Source organism: Dendrobates tinctorius, unplaced genomic scaffold, assembly GCF_039654945.1.
Source record: "Dendrobates tinctorius isolate UK_male_01 unplaced genomic scaffold, ASM3965494v1 ptg000011l, whole genome shotgun sequence".
Lineage (NCBI taxonomy): Eukaryota > Metazoa > Chordata > Amphibia > Anura > Dendrobatidae > Dendrobates > Dendrobates tinctorius.
Window position 1 is genome coordinate 120,433,554 of NW_027361679.1, and position 24,627 is coordinate 120,458,180.

Sequence of the window (24,627 nt, forward strand, 5' to 3'; positions counted from 1 at the left end):
ATTTTGTACGTTTTATTTCCAAGCTTGCCCTTCCGAGTTTATCCTTCTTGAAAAGAACATCAGAGATGGCACGCTTCCGTCAACGGCCATTCTAAGCTGAATATGCATGCCCTCGTCAGATCGCAGCCGCTAAGCAGCTTGAGGCCGGGCCAGTACCGGCATGGGAGACTGGCTGGGAATCACTGGTCCTGTTGACATTTTGTACGTTTTATTTCCAAGCTTGCACTTCCGAGTGTATCCTTCTTGAAAAGAACGTCAGAGATGACACGCTTCCGTCAACGGCCATTCTAAGCTGAATATGCATGCCCTTGTCAGATCGCAGCCGCTAAGCAGCTTGAGGCAGGGCCAGTACCGGCATGGGAGACTTGCTGGGAATCCCTGGTCCTGTTGACATTTTGTACATTTTATTTCCAAGCTTGCCCTTCCGAGTTTATCCTTCTTGAAAAGAACGTCAGAGATGGCACGCTTCCGTCAACGGCCATTCTAAGCTGAATATGCATTCCCTCGTCAGAACGCAGCCTCTAAGCAGCTTGAGGCCGGGCCAGTACCGGCATGGGAGACTGGCTGGGAATCCCTGGTCCTGTTGACATTCTGTATGTTTTTTTTCCAAGCTTGCCCTTCCGAGTTTATCCTTCTTGAAAAAAACGTCAGAGATGGCACACTTCCATCATCGGCCATTCTAAGCTGATTATGCATGCCCTCGTCATATCGCAGCCGCTAAGCAGCTTGAGGCCGGGCCAGTACCGGCATGGGAGACTGGCTGGGAATCCCTGGTCCTATTGACTTTTTGTACGTTTTTTTTCCAAGCTTGCCCTTCCGAGTTTATCCTTCTTGAAAAGAACGTCAGAGATGGCACGCTTCCGTCAACGGCCATTCTAAGCTGTATATGCATGCCCTCGTCACATCGCAGCCGCTAAGCAGCTTGAGGCCGGGCCAGTACAGGCATGGGAGACTGGCTGCGAATCCCTGATCCTGTTGACATTTTGTACATTTTATTTCCAAACTTGCCCTTCCGAGTGTATCCTTCTTGAAAAGAACGTCAGAGATGACACGCTTCCGTCAACGGCCATTCTAAGCTGAATATGCATGCCCTCGTCAGATCGCAGCCGCTAAGCAGCTTGAGGCAGGGCCAGTACCGGCATGCGAGACTGGCTGGGAATCCCTGGTCCTGTTGACATTTTGTACATTTTTTTTCCAAGCTTGCCCTTCCGAGTTTATCCTTCTTGAAAAGAACGTCAGAGATGGCACGCTTCCGTCAACGGCCATTCTAAGCTGAATATGCATTCCCTCGTCAGATCGCAGCCACTAAGCAGCTTGAGGCCGGGCCAGTACCAGCATGGGAGACTGGCTGGGAATCCCTGGTCCTGTTGACATTTTGTACGTTTTTTTTCCAAGCTTGCCCTTCCGAGTTTATCCTTCTTGAAAAAAACGTCAGAGATGGCACTCTTCCGTCAACGGCCATTCTAAGCTGAATATGCCTGCCCTCGTCAGATCGCAGCCGCTAAGCAGCTCGAGGCCGGGCCAGTACCGGCATGGGAGACTGGCTGGGAATCCCTGGTCCTGTTGACATTTTGTACGTTTTTTTTCCAAGCTTGCCCTTCCGAGTTTATCCTTCTTGAAAAAAACGTCAGAGATGGCACGCTTCTGTCAATGGCCATTCTAAGCTGAATATGCCTGCCCTCGTCAGATCGCAGCCGCTAAGCAGCTTGAGGCTGGGCCAGTACCGGCATGGGAGACTGGCTGGGAATCCCTGGTCCTGTTGACATTTTGTACGTTTTATTTCCAAGCTTGCCCTTCCGAGTTTATCCTTCTTGAAAAGAACGTCAGAGATGGCACGCTTCCGTCAACGGCCGTTCTAAGCTGAATATGCATTCCCTCGTCAGATCGCAGCCTCTAAGCAGCTTGAGGCCGGGCCAGTACCGGCATGGGAGACTGGCTGGGAATCCCTGGTCCTGTTGACATTTTGTACGTTTTATTTCCAAGCTTGCCCTTCCGAGTTTATCCTTCTTGAAAAAAACGTCAGAGATGGCACGCTTCCGTCAACGGCCATTCTAAGCTGAATATGCATTCCCTCGTCAGATCGCAGCCTCTAAGCAGCTTGAGGCCGGGCCAGTACCGGCATGGGAGACTGGCTGGGAATCCCTGGTCCTGTTGACATTCTGTATGTTTTTTTTCCAAGCTTGCCCTTCCGAGTTTATCCTTCTTGAAAAAAACGTCAGAGATGGCACACTTCCATCATCGGCCATTCTAAGCTGAATATGCATGCCCTCGTCACATCGCAGCCGCTAATCAGCTTGAGGCCGGGCCAGTACCGGCATGGGAGACTGGCTGGGAATCCCTGGTCCTGTTGACATTTTGTACGTTTTTTTTCCAAGCTTGCCCTTCCGAGTTTATCCTTCTTGAAAAGAACGTCAGAGATGGCACGCTTCCGTCAACGGCCATTCTAAGCTGAATATGCATGCCCTTGTCAGATCGCAGCCGCTAAGCAGCTTGAGGCCGGGCCAGTACCGGCATGGGAGACTGGCTGGGAATCCCTGGTCCTCTTGACATTTTGTACGTTTTTTTTCCAAGCTTGCCCTTCCGAGTTTATCCTTCTTGAAAAGAACGTCAGAGATGACACGCTTCCGTCAACGGCCATTCTAAGCTGAATATGCATGCCCTCGTCAGATCGCAGCCGCTAAGCAGCTTGAGGCAGGGCCAGTACCGGCATGCGAGACTGGCTGGGAATCCCTGGTCCTGTTGACATTTTGTACGTTTTTTTTCCAAGCTTGCCCTTCCGAGTTTATCCTTCTTGAAAAGAACGTCAGAGATGGCATGCTTCCGTCAACGGCCATTCTAAGCTGAATATGCATGCCCTCGTCAGATCGCAGCCGCTAAACAGCTTGAGGCCGGGCCAGTACCGGCATGGGAGACTGGCTGGGAATCCCTGGTCCTGTTGACATTTCGTACGTTTTTTTTCCAAGCTTGCCCTTCCGAGTTTATCCTTCTTGAAAAAAACGTCAGAGATGACACGCTTGCTTCAACGGCCATTCTAAGCTGAATATGCCTGCCCTCATCAGATCGCAGCCGCTAAGCAGCTTGAGGCCGGGCCAGTACCGGCATGGGAGACTGGCTGGGAATCCCTGGTCCTGTTGACATTTTGTACGTTTTTTTTCCAAGCTTGCCCTTCCGAGTTTATCCTTCTTGAAAAGAACGTCAGAGATGGCACGCTTCTGTCAACGGCAATTCTAAGCTGAATATGCATTCCCTCGTCAGATCGCAGCCGCTAAGCAGCTTGAGGCAGGGCCAGTACCTGCATGGGAGACTGGCTGGGAATCCCTGGTCCTGTTGACATTTTGTACGTTTTTTTTCCAAGCTTGCCCTTCCGAGTTTATCCTTCTTGAAAAGAACGTCAGAGATGGCACGCTTCCGTCAACGGCCATTCTTAGCTGAATATGCATGCCCTCGTTAGATCGCAGCTGCTAAGCAGCTTGAGGCTGGGCCAGTACCGGCATGGTAGACTGGCTGGGAATCCCTGGTCCTGTTGACATTTTGTACGTTTTATTTCCAAGCTTGCCCTTCCGAGTTTATCCTTCTTGAAAAGAACGTCAGAGATGGCACACTTCTGTCAACGGCCATTCTAAGCTGAATATGCATTCCCTCGTCAGATCGCAGCCGCTAAGCAGCTTGAGGCAGGGCCAGTACCGGCATGGGAGACTTGCTGGGAATCCCTCGTCCTGTTTACATTTTGTACGTTTTATTTCCAAGCTTGCCCTTCCGAGTTTATCCTTCTTGAAAAGAACGTCAGAGATGACACGCTTCCGTCAACGGCCATTCTAAGCTGAATATGCCTTCCCTCGTCAGATCGCAGCCGCTAAGCAGCTTGAGGCAGGGCCAGTACCGGCATGCGAGACTGGCTGGGAATCCCTGGTCCTGTTCACATTCTGTATGTTTTTTTTCCAAGCTTGCCCTACCGAGTTTATCCTTCTTGAAAAAAACGTCAGAGATGGCACGCTTCCGTCATCGGACATTCTAAGCTGAATATGCATGCCCTCGTCACATCGCAGCCGCTAAGCAGCTTGAGGCCGGGCCAGTACCGGCATGGGAGACTGGCTGGGAATCCCTGGTCCTGTTGACATTTTGTACGTTTTTTTTCCAAGCTTGCCCTTCCGAGTTTATCCTTCTTGAAAGGAACGTCAGAGATGGCACGCTTCCGTCAACGGCCATTCTAAACTGAATATGCCTACCCTCGTCACATCGCAGCAGCTTGAGGCCGGGCCAGTACCGGCATGGGAGACTGGCTGGGAATCCCTGGTCCTGTTGACATTTTGTACGTTTTATTTCCAAGCTTGCCCTTCCGAGTTTATCCTTCTTGAAAAAAACGTCAGAGATGGCACGCTTCCGTCAACGGCCATTCTAAGCTGAATATGCATTCCCTCGTCAGATCGCAGCCTCTAAGCAGCTTGAGGCCGGGCCAGTACCGGCATGGGAGACTGGCTGGGAATCCCTGGTCCTGTTGACATTCTGTATGTTTTTTTTCCAAGCTTGCCCTTCCGAGTTTATCCTTCTTGAAAAAAACGTCAGAGATGGCACACTTCCATCATCGGCCATTCTAAGCTGAATATGCATGCCCTCGTCACATCGCAGCCGCTAAGCAGCTTGAGGCTGGGCCAGTACCGGCATGGGAGACTGGCTGGGAATCCCTGGTCCTGTTGACATTCGGTACATTTTTTTTCCAAGCTTGCCCTTCCGAGTTTATCCTTCTTGAAAAGAACGTCAGAGATGGCACGCTTCCGTCAACGGCCATTCTAAGCTGAATATGCATGCCCTTGTCAGATCGCAGCCGCTAAGCAGCTTGAGGCCGGGCCGGTACCGGCATGGGAGACTGGCTGAGAATCCCTGGTCCTGTTGACATTTTGTACGTTTTTTTTCCAAGCTTGCCCTTCCGAGTTTATCCTTCTTGAAAAGAACGTCAGAGATGGCACGCTTCCGTCAACGGCCATTCTAAGCTGAATATGCATGCCCTCGTCAGTTCGCAGCCGCTAAGCAGCTTGAGGCCGGGCCAGAACCGGCATGGGAGACTGGCTGGGAATCCCTGGTCCTGTTGACATTTCGTACGTTTTTTTTCCAAGCTTGCCCTTCCGAGTTTATCCTTCTTGAAAAAAACGTCAGAGATGGCACGCTTCCGTCAACGGCCATTCTAAGCTGAATATGCCTGCCCTCATCAGATCGCAGCCGCTAAGCAGCTTGAGGCCGGGCCAGAACCGGCATGGGAGACTGGCTGGGAATCCCTGGTCCTGTTGACATTTTGTACGTTTTTTTTCCAAGCTTGCCCTTCCGAGTTTATCCTTCTTGAAAAGAACGTCAGAGATGGCACGCTTCCGTCAACGGCCATTCTAAGCTGAATATGCATGCCCTCGTCAGATCGCAGCAGCTTGAGGCCGGGCCAGTACCGGCATGGGAGCCTGGCTGGGAATCCCTGGTCCTGTTGACATTTTGTACGTTTTATTTCCAAGCTTGCCCTTCCGAGTTTATCCTTCTTGAAAAGAACATCAGAGATGGCATGCTTCCGTCAACGGCCATTCTAAGCTGAATATGCATGCCCTCGTCAGATCGCAGCCGCTAAGCAGCTTGAGGCTGGGCCAGTACCGGCATGGGAGACAGGCTGGGAATCACTGGTCCTGTTGATATTTTGTACGTTTTATTTCCAAGCTTGCCCTTCCGAGTGTATCCTTCTTGAAAAGAATGTCAGAGATGACACGCTTCCGTTAACGGCCATTCTAAGCTGAATATGCATACCCTTGTCAGATCGCAGCCGCTAAGCAGCTTGAGGCAGGGCCAGTACCGGCACGGGAGACTTGCTGGGAATCCCTGGTCCTGTTGACATTTTGTACGTTTTATTTCCAAGCTTGCCCTTCCGAGTTTATCCTTCTTGAAAAGAACGTCAGAGATGGCACACTTCCGTCAACGGCCATTCTAAGCTGAATATGCATTCCCTCGTCAGATCGCAGCCTCTAAGCAGCTTGAGGCCGGGCCAGTACCGGCATGGGAGACTGGCTGGGAATCCCTGGTCCTGTTGACATTCTGTATGTTTTTTTTTCCAAGCTTGCCCTTCCGAGTTTATCCTTCTTGAAAAAAACGTCAGAGATGGCACGCTTCCATCATCGGCCATTCTAAGCTGAATATGCATGCCCTCGTCACATCGCAGCCGCTAAGCAGCTTGAGGCCGGGCCAGTACCGGCATGGGAGACTGGCTGGGAATCCCTGGTCCTGTTGACTTTTTGTACGTTTTTTTCCAAGCTTGCCCTTCCGAGTTTATCCTTCTTGAAAAGAACGTCAGAGATGGCACGCTTCCGTCAACGTCCATTCTAAGCTGTATATGCATGCCCTCGTCAGATCGCAGCCGCTAAGCAGCTTGAGGCAGGGCCAGTACCGGCATGGGAGACTGGCTGGGAATCCCTGGTCCTGTTGACATTTTGTACGTTTTTTTTCCAAGCTTGCCCTTCCGAGTTTATCCTTCTTGAAAAGAACGTCAGAGATGGCACACTTCCGTCAACGGCCATTCTAAGCTGAATATGCATGCCCTCGTCAGATCGCAGCCGCTAAGCAGCTTGAGGCAGGGCCAGTACCGGCATGGGAGACTGGCTGGGAATCCCTGGTCCTGTTGACATTTTGTACGTTTTTTTTCCAAGCTTGCCCTTCCGAGTTTATCCTTCTTGAAAAAAACGTCAGAGATGGCACGCTTCCGTCAACGGCCATTCTAACCTGAATATGCCTGCCCTCATCAGATCGCAGCCGCTAAGCAGCTTGAGGCCGGGCCAGTACCGGCATGGGAGACTGGCTGGGAATCCCTGGTCCTGTTGACATTTTGTACTTTTTTTTTCCAAGCTTGCCCTTCCGAGTTTATCCTTCTTGAAAAGAACGTCAGAGATGGCACGCTTCCGTCAATGGCCATTCTAACCTGAATATGCCTGCCCTCATCAGATCGCAGCCGCTAAGCAGCTTGAGGTCGGGCCAGTACCGGCATGGGAGACTGGCTGGGAATCCCTGGTCCTGTTGACATTTTGTACGTTTTTTTTCCAAGCTTGCCCTTCCGAGTTTATCCTTCTTGAAAAAAACGTCAGAGATGGCACGCTTCTGTCAACGGCCATTCTAAGCTGAATATGCCTGCCCTCATCAGATCGCAGCCGCTAAGCAGCTTGAGGCCGGGCCAGTACCGGCATGGGAGACTGGCTGGGAATCCCTGGTCCTGTTGACATTTTGTACGTTTTTTTTCCAAGCTTGCCCTTCCGAGTTTATCCTTCTTGAAAAGAACGTCAGAGATGGCACGCTTCCGTCAACGGCCATTCTAAGCTGAATATGCATTCCCTCGTCAGATCGCAGCCGTTAATCAGCTTGAGGCTGGGCCAGTACCTGCATGGGAGACTGGCTGGGAATCCCTGGTCCTGTTGACATTTTGTACCTTTTTTTTCAAAGCTTGCCCTTCCGAGTTTATCCTTCTTGAAAAGAACGTCAGAAATGGCACGCTTCCGTCAACGGCCATTCTAAGCTGAATATGCATGCCCTCGTCAGATCGCAGCAGCTTGAGGCCGTGCCAGTACCGGCAAGGGAGACTGGCTGGGAATCCCTGGTCCTGTTGACATTTTGTACGTTTTATTTCCAAGCTTGCCCTTCCGAGTTTATCCTTCTTGAAAAGAACATCAGAGATGGCACGCTTCCGTCAACGGCCATTCTAAGCTGAATATGCATGCCCTTGTCACATCGCAGCCGCTAAGCAGCTTGAGGCCGGGCCAGTACCGGCATGGGAGACTGGCTGGGAATCATTGGTCCTGATGTCATTTTGTACGTTTAATTTCCAAGCTTGCCCTTCCGAGTGTATCCTTCTTGAAAAGAACGTCAGAGATGACACACTTCCGTCAACGGCCATTCTAAGCTGAATATGCATGCCCTTGTCAGATCGCAGCCGCTAAGCAGCTTGAGGCAGGGCCAGTACCGGCATGGGAGACTTGCTGGGAATCCCTGGTCCTGTTGACATTTTGTACGTTTTATTTCCAAGCTTGCCCTTCCGAGTTTATCCTTCTTGAAAAGAACGTCAGAGATGGCACGCTTCCGTCAACGGCCAATCTAAGCTGAATATGCATTCCCTCGTCAGATCGCAGCCTCTAAGCAGCTTGAGGCCGGGCCAGTACCGGCATGGGAGACTGGCTGGGAATCCCTGGTCCTGTTGACATTCTGTATGTTTTTTTTCCAAGCTTGCCCTTCCGAGTTTATCCTTCTTGAAAAAAACGTCAGAGATGGCACGCTTCCATCATCGGCCATTCTAAGCTGAGTATGCATGCCCTCGTCACATCGCAGCCGCTAAGCAGCTTGAGGCCGGGCCAGTACTGGCATGGGAGACTGGCTGGGAATCCCTGGTCCTGTTGACTTTTTGTACGTTTTTTTTCCAAGCTTGCCCTTCCGAGTTTATCCTTCTTGAAAAGAACGTCAGAGAGGACACGCTTCCGTCAACGGCCATTCTAAGCTGTATATGCATGCCCTCATCAGATCGCAGCCGCTAAGCAGCTTGAGGCCGGGCCAGTACCGGCATGGGAGACTGGCTGGGAATCCCTGGTCCTGTTGACATTTTGTACGTTTTTTTTCCAAGCTTGCCCTTCCGAGTTTATCCTTCTTGAAAAGAACGTCAGATATGACACGCTTCCGTCAACGGCCATTCTAAGCTGAATATGCATGCCCTCATCAGATCGCAGCAGCTTGAGGCCGGGCCAGTACCGGCATGGGAGACTGGCTGGGAATCCCTGGTCCTGTTGACATTTTGTACGTTTTATTTCCAAGCTTGCCCTTCCGAGTTTATCCTTCTTGAAAAGAACATCAGAGATGGCACGCTTCCGTCAACGGCCATTCTAAGCTGAATATGCATGCCCTTGTCAGATCGCAGCCGCTAAGCAGCTTGAGGCAGGGCCAGTACCGGCATGGGAGACTTGCTGTGAATCACTGGTCCTGTTGACATTTTGTACGTTTTATTTCCAAGCTTGCCCTTCCGAGTTTATCCTTCTTGAAAAGAACATCAGAGATGGCACGCTTCCGTCAACGGCCATTCTAAGCTGAATATGCATTCCCTCGTCAGATCGCAGCCTCTAAGCAGCTTGAGGCCGGGCCAGTACCGGCATGGGAGACTGGCTGGGAATCCCTGGTCCTGTTGACATTCTGTATGTTTTTTTTCCAAGCTTGCCCTTCCGAGTTTATCCTTCTTGAAAAAAACGTCAGAGATGACACACTTCCATCATCGGCCATTCTAAGCTGAATATGCATGCCCTCGTCACATCGCAGCCGCTAAGCAGCTTGAGGCCGGGCCAGTACCGGCATGGGAGACTGGCTGGGAATCCCTGGTCCTGTTGACTTTTTGTACGTTTTTTTTCCAAGCTTGCCCTTCCGAGTTTATCCTTCTTGAAAAGAACGTCAGAGATGGCACGCTTCCGTCAACGGCCATTCTGAGCTGTATATGCATGCCCTCGTCACATCGCAGCCGCTAAGCAGCTTGAGGCCAGGCCAGTACCGGCATGGGAGACTGGCTGGGAATCCCTGATCCTGTTGACATATTGTACGTTTTATTTCCAAGCTTGCCCTTCCGAGTGTATCCTTCTTGAAAAGAACGTCAGAGATGACACGCTTCCGTCAACGGCCATTCTAAGCTGAATATGCATGCCCTCGTCAGATCGCAGCCGCTGAGCAGCTTGAGGCAGGGCCAGTACCGGCATGGGAGACTTGCTGGGAATGCCCCGTCCTGTTGACATTTTGTACGTTTTATTTCCAAGCTTGCCCTTCCGAGTTTATCCTTCTTGAAAAGAACGTCAGAGATGACACGCTTCCGTCAACGGCCATTCTAAGCTGAATATGCATGCCCTCGTCAGATTGCAGCCGCTAAGCAGCTTGAGGCCGGGCCAGTACTGGCATGGGAGACTGGCTGGGAATCCCTGGTCCTGTTGACATTTTGTACGTTTTTTTTCCAAGCTTGCCCTTCCGAGTTTATCATTCTTGAAAAAAACGTCAGAGATGGCACACTTCCATCAACGGCCATTCTAAGCTGAATATGCCTCCCCTCGTCAGATCGCAGCCGCTAAGCAGCTTGAGGCCGGGCCAGTACTGGCATGGGAGACTGGCTGGGAATCCCTGGTCCTGTTGACAATTTGTACGTTTTTTTTCCAAGCTTGCCCTTCTGAGTTTATCCTTCTTGAAAAGAACGTCAGAGATGGCAATCTTCTGTCAACGGCCATTCTAAGCTGAATATGCATGCCCTCGTCAGATCGCAGCCGCTAAGCAGCTTGAGGCCGGGCCAGTACCGGCATGGGAGACTGGCTGGGAATTCCCGGTCCTGTTGACATTTTGTACGTTTTTTTTCCAAGCTTGCCCTTCCGAGTTTATCCTTCTTGAAAAGAACGTCAGAGATGGCACGCTTCCGTCAACGGCCATTCTAAGCTGTATATGCATGCCCTCGTCAGATCGCAGCCGCTAAGCAGCTTGAGGCCGGGCTAGTACCGGCATGGGAGACTGGCTGGGAATCCCTGATCCTGTTGACATTTTGTACGTTTTATTTCCAAGCTTGCCCTTCCGAGTTTATCCTTCTTGAAAAGAACATCAGAGATGGCACGTTTCCGTCTACGGCCATTCTAAGCTGAATATGCATGCCCTCGTCAGATCGCAGCCGCTAAGCAGCTTGAGGCCGGGCCAGTACCGGCATGGGAGACTGGCTGGGAATCACTGGTCCTGTTGACATTTTGTACGTTTTATTTCCAAGCTTGCCCTTCCGAGTGTATCCTTCTTGAAAAGAACGTCAGAGATGACACACTTCCGTCAACGGCCATTCTAAGCTGAATATGCATGCCCTTGTCAGATCGCAGCCGCTAAGCAGCTTGAGGCAGGGTCAGTACCGGCATGGGAGACTTGCTGGGAATCCCTGGTCCTGTTGACATTTTGTACGTTTTATTTCCAAGCTTGCCCTTCCGAGTTTATCCTTCTTGAAAAGAACGTCAGAGATGGCACGCTTCCGTCAACGGCCATTCTAAGCTGAATATGCATTCCCTCGTCAGATCGCAGCCTCTTAGCAGCTTGAGGCCGGGCCAGTACCGGCATGGGAGACTGGCTGGGAATCCCTGGTCCTGTTGACATTCTGTATGTTTTTTTTCCAAGCTTGCCCTTCCGAGTTTATCCTTCTTGAAAAAAAGTCAGAGATGGCACACTCCCATCATCCGCCATTCTAAGCTGAATATGCACGCCCTCGTCACATCGCAGCCGCTAAGCAGCTTGAGGCCGGGCCAGTACCGGCATGGGAGACTGGCTGGGAATCCCTGGTCCTGTTGACTTTTTGTACGTTTTTTTTCCAAGCTTGCCCTTCCGAGTTTATCCTTCTTGAAAAGAACGTCAGAGATGGCACGCTTCCGTCAACGGCCATGCTAAGCTGTATATGCATTCCCTCGTCACATCGCAGCCGCTAAGCAGCTTGAGGCCGGGCCAGTACCGGCATGGGAGACTGGCTGGGAATCCCTGGTCCTGTTGATATTTTGTACGTTTTTTTTCCAAGCTTGCCCTTCCGAGTTTATCCTTCTTGAAAAAAACGTCAGAGATGGCACGCTTCCGTCAATGGCCATTCTAAGCTGAATATGCCTGCCCTCGTCAGATCGCAGCCGCTAAGCAGCTTGAGGCAGGGCCAGTACCAGCATGGGAGACTGGCTGGGAATCCCTGGTCCTGTTGACATTTTGTACGTTTTATTTCCAAGCTTGCCCTTCCGAGTTTATCCTTCTTGAAAAGAACATCAGAGATGGCACGCTTCCGTCAACGGCCATTCTAAGCTGAATATGCATTCCCTCGCCAGATCGCAGCCTCTAAGCAGCTTGAGGCCGGGCCAGTACCGGCATGGGAGACTGGCTGGGAATCCCTGGTCCTGTTGACATTCTGTATGTTTTTTTTCCAAGCTTGCCCTTCCGAGTTTATCCTTCTTGAAAAAAACGTCAGAGAAGGCACGCTTCCGTCATCGGCCATTCTAAGCTGAATATGCATGCCCTCGTCACATCGCAGCCGCTAAGCTGCTTGAGGCCGGGCCAGTACCGGCATGGGAGACTGGCTGGGAATCCCTGGTCCTGTTGACATTTTGTACGTTTTTTTTCCAAGCTTGCCCTTCCGAGTTTATCCTTCTTGAAAAGAACGTCAGAGATGACACGCTTCCGTCAACGGCCATTCTAAACTGAATATGCATGCCCTCGTCACATCGCAGCTGCTAAGCAGCTTGAGGCCGGGCCAGTACCGGCATGGGAGACTGGCTGGGAATCCCTGGTCCTGTTGACATTTTGTACGTTTTATTTCCAAGCTTGCCCTTCCGAGTTTATCCTTCTTGAAAAGAACATCAGAGATGGCACGCTTCCGTCAACGGCCATTCTAAGCTGAATATGCATTCCCTCGTCAGATCGCAGCCTCTAAGCAGCTTGAGGCCGGGCCAGTACCGGCATGGGAGACTGGCTGGGAATCCCTGGTCCTGTTGACATTCTGTATGTTTTTTTTCCAAGCTTGCCCTTCCGAGTTTATCCTTCTTGAAAAAAACGTCAGAGATGACACACTTCCATCATCGGCCATTCTAAGCTGAATATGCATGCCCTCGTCACATCGCAGCCGCTAAGCAGCTTGAGGCCGGGCCAGTACCGGCATGGGAGACTGGCTGGGAATCCCTGGTCCTGTTGACTTTTTGTACGTTTTTTTTCCAAGCTTGCCCTTCCGAGTTTATCCTTCTTGAAAAGAACGTCAGAGATGGCACGCTTCCGTCAACGGCCATTCTGAGCTGTATATGCATGCCCTCGTCACATCGCAGCCGCTAAGCAGCTTGAGGCCAGGCCAGTACCGGCATGGGAGACTGGCTGGGAATCCCTGATCCTGTTGACATATTGTACGTTTTATTTCCAAGCTTGCCCTTCCGAGTGTATCCTTCTTGAAAAGAACGTCAGAGATGACACGCTTCCGTCAACGGCCATTCTAAGCTGAATATGCATGCCCTCGTCAGATCGCAGCCGCTGAGCAGCTTGAGGCAGGGCCAGTACCGGCATGGGAGACTTGCTGGGAATGCCCCGTCCTGTTGACATTTTGTACGTTTTATTTCCAAGCTTGCCCTTCCGAGTTTATCCTTCTTGAAAAGAACGTCAGAGATGACACGCTTCCGTCAACGGCCATTCTAAGCTGAATATGCATGCCCTCGTCAGATTGCAGCCGCTAAGCAGCTTGAGGCCGGGCCAGTACTGGCATGGGAGACTGGCTGGGAATCCCTGGTCCTGTTGACATTTTGTACGTTTTTTTTCCAAGCTTGCCCTTCCGAGTTTATCATTCTTGAAAAAAACGTCAGAGATGGCACACTTCCATCAACGGCCATTCTAAGCTGAATATGCCTCCCCTCGTCAGATCGCAGCCGCTAAGCAGCTTGAGGCCGGGCCAGTACTGGCATGGGAGACTGGCTGGGAATCCCTGGTCCTGTTGACAATTTGTACGTTTTTTTTCCAAGCTTGCCCTTCCGAGTTTATCCTTCTTGAAAAGAACGTCAGAGATGGCAATCTTCTGTCAACGGCCATTCTAAGCTGAATATGCATGCCCTCGTCAGATCGCAGCCGCTAAGCAGCTTGAGGCCGGGCCAGTACCGGCATGGGAGACTGGCTGGGAATTCCCGGTCCTGTTGACATTTTGTACGTTTTTTTTCCAAGCTTGCCCTTCCGAGTTTATCCTTCTTGAAAAGAACGTCAGAGATGGCACGCTTCCGTCAACGGCCATTCTAAGCTGTATATGCATGCCCTCGTCAGATCGCAGCCGCTAAGCAGCTTGAGGCCGGGCTAGTACCGGCATGGGAGACTGGCTGGGAATCCCTGATCCTGTTGACATTTTGTACGTTTTATTTCCAAGCTTGCCCTTCCGAGTTTATCCTTCTTGAAAAGAACATCAGAGATGGCACGTTTCCGTCTACGGCCATTCTAAGCTGAATATGCATGCCCTCGTCAGATCGCAGCCGCTAAGCAGCTTGAGGCCGGGCCAGTACCGGCATGGGAGACTGGCTGGGAATCACTGGTCCTGTTGACATTTTGTACGTTTTATTTCCAAGCTTGCCCTTCCGAGTGTATCCTTCTTGAAAAGAACGTCAGAGATGACACACTTCCGTCAACGGCCATTCTAAGCTGAATATGCATGCCCTTGTCAGATCGCAGCCGCTAAGCAGCTTGAGGCAGGGTCAGTACCGGCATGGGAGACTTGCTGGGAATCCCTGGTCCTGTTGACATTTTGTACGTTTTATTTCCAAGCTTGCCCTTCCGAGTTTATCCTTCTTGAAAAGAACGTCAGAGATGGCACGCTTCCGTCAACGGCCATTCTAAGCTGAATATGCATTCCCTCGTCAGATCGCAGCCTCTTAGCAGCTTGAGGCCGGGCCAGTACCGGCATGGGAGACTGGCTGGGAATCCCTGGTCCTGTTGACATTCTGTATGTTTTTTTTCCAAGCTTGCCCTTCCGAGTTTATCCTTCTTGAAAAAAAGTCAGAGATGGCACACTCCCATCATCCGCCATTCTAAGCTGAATATGCACGCCCTCGTCACATCGCAGCCGCTAAGCAGCTTGAGGCCGGGCCAGTACCGGCATGGGAGACTGGCTGGGAATCCCTGGTCCTGTTGACTTTTTGTACGTTTTTTTTCCAAGCTTGCCCTTCCGAGTTTATCCTTCTTGAAAAGAACGTCAGAGATGGCACGCTTCCGTCAACGGCCATGCTAAGCTGTATATGCATTCCCTCGTCACATCGCAGCCGCTAAGCAGCTTGAGGCCGGGCCAGTACCGGCATGGGAGACTGGCTGGGAATCCCTGGTCCTGTTGATATTTTGTACGTTTTTTTTCCAAGCTTGCCCTTCCGAGTTTATCCTTCTTGAAAAAAACGTCAGAGATGGCACGCTTCCGTCAATGGCCATTCTAAGCTGAATATGCCTGCCCTCGTCAGATCGCAGCCGCTAAGCAGCTTGAGGCAGGGCCAGTACCAGCATGGGAGACTGGCTGGGAATCCCTGGTCCTGTTGACATTTTGTACGTTTTATTTCCAAGCTTGCCCTTCCGAGTTTATCCTTCTTGAAAAGAACATCAGAGATGGCACGCTTCCGTCAACGGCCATTCTAAGCTGAATATGCATTCCCTCGCCAGATCGCAGCCTCTAAGCAGCTTGAGGCCGGGCCAGTACCGGCATGGGAGACTGGCTGGGAATCCCTGGTCCTGTTGACATTCTGTATGTTTTTTTTCCAAGCTTGCCCTTCCGAGTTTATCCTTCTTGAAAAAAACGTCAGAGAAGGCACGCTTCCGTCATCGGCCATTCTAAGCTGAATATGCATGCCCTCGTCACATCGCAGCCGCTAAGCTGCTTGAGGCCGGGCCAGTACCGGCATGGGAGACTGGCTGGGAATCCCTGGTCCTGTTGACATTTTGTACGTTTTTTTTCCAAGCTTGCCCTTCCGAGTTTATCCTTCTTGAAAAGAACGTCAGAGATGACACGCTTCCGTCAACGGCCATTCTAAACTGAATATGCATGCCCTCGTCACATCGCAGCTGCTAAGCAGCTTGAGGCCGGGCCAGTACCGGCATGGGAGACTGGCTGGGAATCCCTGGTCCTGTTGACATTTTGTACGTTTTATTTCCAAGCTTGCCCTTCCGAGTTTATCCTTCTTGAAAAAAACGTCAGAGATGGCACGCTTCCGTCAACGGCCATTCTAAGCTGAATATGCATTCCCTCGTCAGATCGCAGCCTCTAAGCAGCTTGAGGCCGTGCCAGTACCGGCATGGGAGACTGGCTGGGAATCCCTGGTCCTGTTGACATTCTGTATGTTTTTTTTCCAAGCTTGCCCTTCCGAGTTTATCCTTCTTGAAAAAAACGTCAGAGATGGCACGCTTCCATCATCGGCCATTCTAAGCTGAATATGCATTCCCTCGTCTCATCGCAGCCGCTAAGCAGCTTGAGGCCGGGCCAGTACCGGCATGGGAGACTGGCTCGGAATCCCTGGTCCTGTTGACATTTTGTACGTTTTTTTTCCAAGCTTGCCCTTCCGAGTTTATCCTTCTTGAAAAGAACGTCAGAGATGGCAAGCTTCCGTCAACGGCAATTCTAAGCTGAATATGCATGCCCTTGTCAGATCGCAGCCGCTAAGCAGCTTGAGGCTGGGCCAGTACCGGCATGGGAGACTGGCTGGGAATCCCTGGTCCTGTTGACATTTTGTACGTTTTTTTTCCAAGCTTGCCCTTCCGAGTTTATCCTTCTTGAAAAAAACGTCAGAGATGGCACGCTTCCGTCAGCGGCCATTCTAAGCTGAATATGCCTGCCCTCGTCAGATCGCAGCCGCTAAGCAGCTTGAGGCCGGGCCAGTACCGGCATGGGAGACTGGCTGGGAATCCCTGATCCTCTTGACGTTTTGTACGTTTTTTTTCCAAGCTTGCCCTTCCGAGTTTATCCTTCTTGAAAAGAACGTCAGAGATGGCAAGCTTCTGTCAACGGCCATTCTAAGCTGAATATGCATGCCCTCGTCAGATTGCAGCCGCTAAGCAGCTTGAGGCCGGGCCAGTACCGGCATGGGAGACTGGCTGGGAATCCCTGGTCCTGTTGACATTTTGTACGTTTTTTTTCCAAGCTTGCCCTTCCGAGTTTATCCTTCTTGGAAAGAACGTCAGAGATGGCACGCTTCCGTCAACGGCCATTCTAAGCTGAATATGCATGCCCTCGTCAGATCGCAGCCGCTAAGCAGCTTGAGGCCGGGCCAGTACCGGCATGGGAGACTGGCTGGGAATCCCTGATCCTGTTGACATTTTGTACGTTTTATTTCCAAGCTTGCCCTTCCGAGTTTATCCTTCTTGAAAAGAACGTCAGAGAGGACACGCTTCTGTCAACGGCCATTCTAAGCTGAATATGCATGCCCTCGTCAGATCGCAGCCGCTAAGCAGCTTGAGGCAGGGCCAGTACCGGCATGCGAGACTGGCTGGGAATCTCTGGTCCTGTTGACATTTTGTACGTGTTTTTTTCCAAGCTTGCCCTTCCGAGTTTATCCTTCTTGAAAAGAACGTCAGAGATGGCACGCTTCCGTCAACGGCCATTGTAAGCTGAATATGCATGCCCTCGTCAGATCGCAGCCGCTAAGCAGCTTGAGGCCGGGCCAGTACCGGCATGGGAGACTGGCTGGGAATCCCTGGTCCTGTTGACATTTTGTATGTTTTTTTTCCAAGCTTGCCCTTCCGAGTTTATCCTTCTTGAAAAAAACGTCAGAGATGGCACGCTCCTGTCAACGGCCATTCTAAGCTGAATATGCCTGCCCTCATCAGATCGCAGCCGCTAAGCAGCTTGAGGCCGGGCCAGTACCGGCATGGGAGACTGGCTGGGAATCCCTGGTCCTGTTGACATTTTGTACGTTTTTTTTCCAAGCTTGCCCTTCCGAGTTTATCCTTCTTGAAAAGAACGTCAGAGATGGCATGCTTCCGTCAACGGCCATTCTAAGCTGAATATGCATTCCCTCGTCAGATCGCAGCCGTTAATCAGCTTGAGGCTGGGCCAGTACCTGCATGGGAGGCTGGGCCAGTACCTGCATGGGAGACTGGCTGGGAATCCCTGGTCCTGTTGACATTTTGTACCTTTTTTTTTCAAGCTTGCCCTTCCGAGTTTATCCTTCTTGAAAAGAACGTCAGAGATGGCACGCTTCCGTCAACGGCCATTCTAAGCTGAATATGCATGCCCTCGTCAGATCGCAGCAGATTGAGGTAGTGCCAGTACCGGCAAGGGAGACTGGCTGGGAATCCCTGGTCCTGTTGACATTTTGTACGTTTTATTTCCAAGCTTGCCCTTCCGAGTTTATCCTTCTTGAAAAGAACATCAGAGATGGCACACTTCCGTCAACGGCCATTCTAAGCTGAATATGCATGCCCTCGTCAGATCGCAGCCGCTAAGCAGCTTGAGGCCGGGCCAGTACCGGCATGGGAGACTGGCTGGGAATCATTGGTCCTGTTGTCATTTTGTACGTTTAATTTCCAAGCTTGCCCTTCCGAGTGTATCCTTCTTGAAAAGAACGTCAGAGATGACACACTTCCGTCAACGGCCATTCTAAGCTGAATATGCATGCCCTTGTCTGATCGCAGCCGCTAAGCAGCTTGAGGCAGGTCCAGTACCGGCATGGGAGACTTGCTGGGAATCCCTGGTCCTGTTGACATTTTGTACGTTTTATTTCCAAGCTTGCCCTTCCGAGTTTATCCTTCTTGAAAAGAACGTCAGAGATGGCACGCTTCCGTCAACGGCCATTCTAAGCTGAATATGCATTCCCTCGTCAGATCGCAGCCTCTAAGCAGCTTGAGGCCAGGCCAGTACCGGCATGGGAGACTGGCTGGGAATCCCTGGTCCTGTTGACATTCTGTATGCTTTTTTTCCAAGCTTGCCCTTCCGAGTTTATCCTTCTTGAAAAAAACGTCAGAGATGGCACGCTTCCATCATCGGCCATTCTAAGCTGAATATGCATGCCCTCGTCACATCGCAGCCGCTAAGCAGCTTGAGGCCGGGCCAGTACTGGCATGGGAGACTGGCTGGGAATCCCTGGTCCTGTTGACTTTTTGTACGTTTTTTTTCCAAGCTTGCCCTTCCGAGTTTATCCTTCTTGAAAAGAACGTCAGAGAGGACACACTTCCGTCAACGGCCATTCTAAGCTGTATATGCATGCCCTCATCAGATCGCAGCCGCTAAGCAGCTTGAGGCCGTGCCAGTACCGGCATGGGAGACTGGCTGGGAATCCCTGGTCCTGTTGACATTTTGTACGTTTTTTTTCCAAGCTTGCCCTTCCGAGTTTATCCTTCTTGAAAAGAACGTCAGAGATGGCACGCTTCCGTCAACGGCCATTCTAAGCTGAATATGCATGCCCTCGTCAGATCGCAGCAGCTTGAGGCCGGGCCAGTACCGGCATGGGAGACTGGCTGGGAATCCCTGGTCCTGTTGACATTTTGTACGTTTTATTTCCAAGCTTGCCCTTCCGAGTTTATCCTTCTTGAAAAGAACATCAGAGATAGCACGCTTCCGTCAACGGCCATTCTAAGCTGAATATGCATGCCCTTGTCAGATCGCAGCCGCTAAGCAGCTTGAGGCAGGGCCAGTACCGGCATGGGAGACTTGCTGTGAATCCCTGATCCTGTTGACATATTGTACGTTTTATTTCCAAGCTTTCCCTTCCGAGTGTATCCTTCTTGAAAAGAACGTCAGAGATGACACGCTTCCGTCAACGGCCATTCTAAGCTGAATATGCATGCCCTCGTCACATCGCAGCCGCTAAGCAGCTTGAGGCAGGGTCAGTACCGGCATGGGATACTTGCTGGGAATCCCTCGTCCTGTTGACATTTTGTACATTTTATTTCCAAGCTTGCCCTTCCGAGTTTATCCTTCTTGAAAAGAACGTCAGAGATGACACACTTCCGTCAACGGCCATTCTAAGCTGAATATGCATGCCCTCGTCAGATCGCAGCCGCTAAGCAGCTTGAGGCAGGGCCAGTACCGGCATGCGAGACTGGCTGGGAATCCCTGGTCCTGTTGACATTTTGTACGTTTTTTTCCAAGCTTGCCCTTCCGAGTTTATCCTTCTTGAAAAGAACGTCAGAGATGGCAAGCTTCTGTCAACGGCCATTCTAAGCTGAATATGCATGCCCTCGTCAGATCGCAGCCGCTAAGCAGCTTGAGGCCGGGCCAGTACCGGCATGGGAGACTGTCTGGGAATCCCTGGTCCTGTTGACATTTTGTACGTTTTTTTTCCAAGCTTGCCCTTCCGAGTTTATCCTTCTTGAAAAAAACGTCAGAGATGGCACGCTTCCGTCAACGGCCATTCTAAGCTGAATATGCCTGCCCTCGTCAGATCGCAGCCGCTAAGCAGCTTGAGGCCGGGCCAGTACCGGCATGGGAGACTGGCTGGGAATCCCTGGTCCTGTTGACATTTTGTACGTTTTATTTCCAAGCTTGCCCTTCCGAGTTTATCCTTCTTGAAAAGAACGTCAGAGATGGCACGCTTCCGTCAACGGCCATTCTAAGCTGAATATGTATTCCCTCGTCAGATCGCAGCCTCTAAGCAGCTTGAGGCCGGGCCAGTACCGGCATGGGAGACTGGCTGGGAATCCCTGGTCCTGTTGACATTCTGCATGTTTTTTTTCCAAGCTTGCCCTTCCGAGTTTATCCTTCTTGAAAAAAACGTCAGAGATGGCACGCTTCCATCATCGGCCATTCTAAGCTGAATATGCATACCCTCGTCACATCGCAGCCGCTAAGCAGCTTGAGGCCGGGCCAGTACCGGCATGGGAGACTGGCTGGGAATCCCTGGTCCTGTTGACATTTTGTACGTTTTTTTTCCAAGCTTGCCCTTCGGAGTTTATCCTTCTTGAAAAGAACGTCAGAGATAGCACGCTTCCGTCAACGGCCATTCTAAACTGAATATGCATGCCCTCGTCACATCGCAGCCGCTAAGCAGCTTGAGGCCGGGCCAGTACCGGCATGGGAGACTGGCTGGGAATCCCTGGTTCTGTTGACATTTTGTACGTTTAAATTCCAAGCTTTCCCTTCCGAGTTTATCCTTCTTGAAAAAAACGTCAGAGATGGCACGCTTCCGTCAACGGCCATTCTAAGCTGAATATGCATTCCCTCGTCAGATCGCAGCCTCTAAGCAGCTTGAGGCCGGGCCAGTACCAGCATGGGAGACTGGCTGGGAATCCCTGGTCCTGTTGACATTTTGTACTTTTTTTTTCCAAGCTTGCCCTTCCGAGTTTATCCTTCTTGAAAAGAACGTCAGAGATGGCACGCTTCCGTCAACGGCCATTCTAAACTGAATATGCATGCCCTCGTCACATCGCAGCCGCTAAGCAGCTTGAGGCCGGGCCAGTACCGGCATGGGAGACTGGCTGGGAATCCCTGATCCTAATGACATTTTGTACGTTTTTTTGCCAAGTTTTCCCTTCCGAGTTTATCCTTCTTGAAAAAAACGTCAGAGATGGCATGCTTCCATCAACGGCCATTCGAAGCTGAATATGCATTCCCTCGTCAGATCGCAGCCGCTAAGCAGCTTGAGGCCGGGCCAGTACCGGCATGGGAGACTGGCTGGGAATCCCTGGTCCTGTTGACATTTTGTACGTTTTTTTTCCAAGCTTGCCCTTCCGAGTTTATCCTTCTTGAAAAGAACGTCAGAGATGGCACGCTTCCGTCAACGGCCATTCTAAGCTCAATATGCATTCCCTCGTCACATCGCAGCCGCTAAGCAGCTTGAGGCCGGGCCAGTACCGGCATGGGAGACTGGCTGGGAATCCCTGATCCTGTTGACATATTGTACGTTTTATTTCCAAGCTTGCCCTTCCGAGTGTATCCTTCTTGAAAAGAACGTTAGAGATGACACGCTTCCGTCAACGGCCATTCTAAGCTGAATATGCATGCCCTCGTCAGATCGCAGCCGCTAAGCAGCTTGAGGCAGGGCCAGTACCGGCATGGGAGACTTGCTGGGAATCCCTGGTCCTGTTGACATTTTGTAAGTTTTATTTCCAAGCTTGCCCTTCCGAGTTTATCCTTCTTGAAAAGAACGTCAGAGATAGCACGCTTCCGTCAATGGCCATTCTAAGCAGAATATGCATTCCCTCGTCACATCGCAGCCTCTTAGCAGCTTGAGGCCGGGCCAGTACCGGCATGGGAGCCTGGCTGGGAATCACTGGTCCTGTTGACATCTTGTACGTTTTATTTCCAAACTTGCCCTTCCGAGTGTATCCTTCTTGAAAAGAACATCAGAGATGACACGCTTCCGTCAACGGCCATTCTAAGCTGAATATGCATGCCTTTGTCAGATCGCAGCCGCTAAGCAGCTTGAGGCAGGGCCAGTACCGGCATGGGAGACTTGCTGGGAATCCCTGGTCCTGTTGACATTTTGTACGTTTTATTTCCAAGCTTGCCCTTCCGAGTTTATCCTTCTTGAAAAGAACGTCAGAAATGGCACGCTTCCGTCAACGGCCATTCTAAGATCAATATGCATGCCCTCGTCACATCGCAGCCTCTAAGCAGCTTGAGGGCGGGCCAGTACCGGCATGGGAGACTGGCTGGGAATCCCTCGTCCTGTTGACATTTTGTACGTTTTTTTTCCAAGCTTGCCCTTCCGAGTTTATCCTTCTTTAAAAGAACGTCAGAGATGGCACACTTCCGTCAACGGCCATTCTAAGCTGAATATGCATGCCCTCGTCAGATCGCAGCCTCTAAGCAGCTTGAGGCCGGGCCAGTACCGGCATGGGAGACTGGCTTGGAATCCCTGGTCCTGTTGACATTCTGTACTTTTTTTTTCCAAGCTTGCCCTTCCGAGTTTATCCTTCTTGAAAAGAACGTCAGAGATGGCACGCTTCCGCCAACGGCCATTCTAAACTGAATATGCATTCCCTCGTCAGATCTCAGCCGCTAAGCAGCTTGAGGCAGGGCCACTACGGGCATGGGAGACTTGCTGGGAATCCTTGGTCCTGTTGACATTTTGTACGTTTTATTTCCAAGCTTGCCCTTCCGAGTTTATCCTTCTTGAAAAGAACGTCAGAGATGGCACGCTTCCCGCAACGGCCATTCGAAGCTGAATATGCATGCCCTCGTCAGATCGCAGCCGCTAAGCAGCTTAAGGCCGGGCCAGTACCGACATAGGAGACTGGCTGGGAATCCCTGATCCTGTTGACATATTGTACGTTTTATTTCCAAGCTTGACCTTCCGAGTGTATCCTTCTTGAAAAAAACGTCAGAGATGGCACGCTTCCATCATCGGCCATTCTAAGCTGAATATGCATGCCCTCGTCACATCGCAGCCGCTAAGCAGCTTGAGGCCGGGCCAGTACCGGCATGGGAGACTGGCTGGGAATCCCTGGTCCTGTTGATATTTTGTACGTTTTTTTTTCCAAGCTTGCCCTTCCGAGTTTATCCTTCTTGAAAAGAACGTCAGAGATGGCACGCTTCCGTCAACGGCCATTCTAAACTGAATATGCATGCCCTCGTCACATCGCAGCCGCTAAGCAGCTTGAGGCCGGGCCAGTACCGGCATGGGAGACTGGCTGGGAATCCCTGGTCCTAATGACATTTTGTACGTTTTTTTGCCAAGCTTGCCCTTCCGAGTTTATCCTTCTTGAAAAAAACGTCAGAGATGGCACGATTCCGTCAACGGCCATTCTAAGCTGAATATGCATGCCCTCGTCAGATCGCAGCCGCTAAGCAGCTTGAGGCCAGGCCAGTACCGGCATGGGAGACCGGCTGGGAATCCCTGGTCCTGTTGACATTTTGTACGTTTTTTTTCCAAGCTTGCCCTTCCGAGTTTATCCTTCTTGAAAAGAACGTCAGAGATGACACGCTTCCATCAACGGCCATTCTAAGCTTAATATGCATGCCCTCGTCAGATCGCAGCCGCTAAGCAGCTTGAGGCCGGGCCAGTACCGGCATGGGAGACTGGCTGGGAATCCCTGATCCTGTTGACATATTGTACGTTTTATTTCCAAGCTTGCCCTTCCGAGTGTATCCTTCTTGAAAAGAACGTCAGAGATGACACGCTTCCGTCAACGGCCATTCTAAGCTGAATATGCATGCCCTCGTCAGATTGCAGCCGCTAAGCAGCTTGAGGCAGGACCAGTACCAGCATGGGAGACTTGCTAGGAATCCCTGATCCTGTTGACATTTTGTACTTTTTATTTCCAAGCTTGCCCTTCCGAGTTTATCCTTCTTGAAAAGAACGTCAGAGATGGAACGCTTCCGTCAACGGCCATTCTAAGCTGAATATGCATTCCCTCGTCAGATCGCAGCCTCTAAGCAGCTTGAGGCAGGGCCAGTACCGGCATGGGAGACTGGCTGGGAATCCCTTGTCCTGTTGACATTCTGTATGTTTTTTTTCCAAGCTTGCCCTTCCGAGTTTATCCTTCTTGAAAAAAACGTCAGAGATGGCACGCTTCCATCATCGGCCATTCAAAGCTGAAAATGCATGCCCTCGTCACATCGCAGCCACTAAGCAGCTTGAGGCCGGGCCAGTACCGGCATGGGAGACTGACTGGGAATCCCTGGTTCTGTTGACGTTTTGTACGTTTTTTTTCCAAGCTTGCCCTTCCGATTTTATCCTTCTTGAAAAGAACGTCAGAGATGGCACACTTCCGTCAACAGCCATTCTAAGCTGAATATGCATGCCCTCGTCACATCGCAGCCGCTAAGCAGCTTGAGGCCGTGCCAGTACCGGCATGGGAGACTGGCTGTGAATCCCTGATCCTGTTGACATATTGTACGTTTTATTTCCAAGCTTGCCCTTCCGAGTGTATCCTTCTTGAAGAGAACGTCAGAGATGACACACTTCCGTCAACGGCCATTCTAAGCTGAATATGCATTCCCTCGTCAGATCGCAGCCGCTAAGCAGCTTGAGGCCGGGCTAGTACCGGCATGGGAGACTGGCTGGGAATCCCTAGTCCTGTTGACATTCTGTATGTTTTTTTTCCAAGCTTGCCCTTCCGAGTTTATCCTTCTTGAAAAAAACGTCAGAGATGGCCCACTTCCATCATCGGCCATTCTAAGCTGAATATGCATGCCCTCGTCAGATCGCAGCCGCTAAGCAGCTTGAGGCTGGGCCA

At 51.1% G+C, this 24,627-nt stretch overlaps 12 pseudogenes; all 12 read left to right on the top strand.

Moving 5' to 3' along the window:
- The first annotated feature begins 1,450 nt into the window (after positions 1-1,450).
- LOC141058437 (5S ribosomal RNA) lies at positions 1,451-1,569 on the top strand (annotated as a pseudogene).
- A 77-nt stretch (positions 1,570-1,646) lies between these two features.
- LOC141051349 (5S ribosomal RNA) lies at positions 1,647-1,765 on the top strand (annotated as a pseudogene).
- A 1,253-nt stretch (positions 1,766-3,018) lies between these two features.
- LOC141058515 (5S ribosomal RNA) lies at positions 3,019-3,137 on the top strand (annotated as a pseudogene).
- Positions 3,138-6,726: 3,589 nt separating this feature from the next.
- On the top strand, positions 6,727-6,845 carry LOC141059063 (5S ribosomal RNA; annotated as a pseudogene).
- A 273-nt stretch (positions 6,846-7,118) lies between these two features.
- Positions 7,119-7,237, top strand: LOC141052317 (5S ribosomal RNA; annotated as a pseudogene).
- Positions 7,238-8,482: 1,245 nt separating this feature from the next.
- On the top strand, positions 8,483-8,601 carry LOC141051871 (5S ribosomal RNA; annotated as a pseudogene).
- A 1,637-nt stretch (positions 8,602-10,238) lies between these two features.
- On the top strand, positions 10,239-10,357 carry LOC141055574 (5S ribosomal RNA; annotated as a pseudogene).
- Positions 10,358-13,569: 3,212 nt separating this feature from the next.
- On the top strand, positions 13,570-13,688 carry LOC141055577 (5S ribosomal RNA; annotated as a pseudogene).
- Positions 13,689-17,293: 3,605 nt separating this feature from the next.
- Positions 17,294-17,412, top strand: LOC141052366 (5S ribosomal RNA; annotated as a pseudogene).
- Positions 17,413-19,652: 2,240 nt separating this feature from the next.
- Positions 19,653-19,771, top strand: LOC141059046 (5S ribosomal RNA; annotated as a pseudogene).
- A 77-nt stretch (positions 19,772-19,848) lies between these two features.
- LOC141058318 (5S ribosomal RNA) lies at positions 19,849-19,967 on the top strand (annotated as a pseudogene).
- A 3,214-nt stretch (positions 19,968-23,181) lies between these two features.
- LOC141058426 (5S ribosomal RNA) lies at positions 23,182-23,300 on the top strand (annotated as a pseudogene).
- Positions 23,301-24,627: the final 1,327 nt, after the last annotated feature.